Below are 1,065 nucleotides of genomic sequence, written 5' to 3'. Positions count from 1 at the left end.
CTCCGCCGCCGCTCCCCGCCCCCTTCCCCTCCTCTTCCCTTTAAAGCGGCGATGGCTCCTTCCAAGCGGGAGAAGCGGTCCCACACTCATTCGGGGACTTAGGGGCCGGGAGCCGGAAGCCAGGCAGGCGGCGCCCGCGCGGGGGCGTCGGAGCGGGCGGCAGAGAGCTGGATTCGCGCTGGGTGGGTGAGACGCACCGCTCGCTCTCTCGGGGGTTGGAGTAGTCGTGGAGTCCCTTTGCCTGGGCGGCTCCTGGCCTCCAGCAAAGTTCAGAGTAACCCCCGGCACACTCCCGGCGCCGCCCGGGGTGGATTGGGGCAGGTCCCTTTGCCTTCTCCGTTTCCGACGGTGGGTGTGATTCACCCTGCCTTATGTAAACCCCTGGGGAGCTCTCCGAGCCACTGAGGAGATGACTCCAGCCGGGTTAGAAGAACCATCTGTAGCAGACAACTTTGAACCGACACCTCCTTTCCCGAGCACGCTCACCACACTGGTCACTGAGGGCTGTGCGCTTTGAGGTTGGTCGCTCCGCCTTTCCCGAGGGACTCACCGGGAATTCAGCCTCACTGTGCAAGAACCCCTAGGCAGGTTCCATTCAACAAACTGTCCTCGGTTCTGGTCACAGAGCATTAAAATCCACAGATGAGGTCCCGTGCTCACGGAGCTCACATTCTAGGGAGATGTTCAGGTTGCCAGGAGAGCCTTACAACTCAGGATCCGACTTAGTGCGGAGGAGGGGGCCTTAGAGACCGTTTCTCTACGAAACGATACTATTTTGCCCATGAGGAAACTGAGGCACAGAGATGGGATGGGGCTTGCTCCAGATCCCAGAAGTAGCAAGTGGAGAAACTAAAATTCAAACTGGGGTCTCTGGGCAGCATGCCACTTGATTTTCCCTCTATCAAGAAAGTTCACTATTTTTATCAAGTTGCCAGCATTCTCGTTTTTTAAAAACTCACTGTCACTTTATGCCCCAAATGTGATTTTCAATTCAATGAAAACCAAAACCAAAAAAGAACAAACCCATATTGTATTTGACTTACTGGTTTAATGGTTTAAGGGAAG

This window comes from Neophocaena asiaeorientalis, unplaced genomic scaffold (assembly GCF_003031525.2).
Source record: "Neophocaena asiaeorientalis asiaeorientalis breed wild unplaced genomic scaffold, Neophocaena_asiaeorientalis_V1.1 scaffold196, whole genome shotgun sequence".
In the NCBI taxonomy this organism is placed as follows: Eukaryota; Metazoa; Chordata; class Mammalia; order Artiodactyla; family Phocoenidae; genus Neophocaena; species Neophocaena asiaeorientalis.
This window is presented reverse-complemented; position numbering follows the sequence as displayed.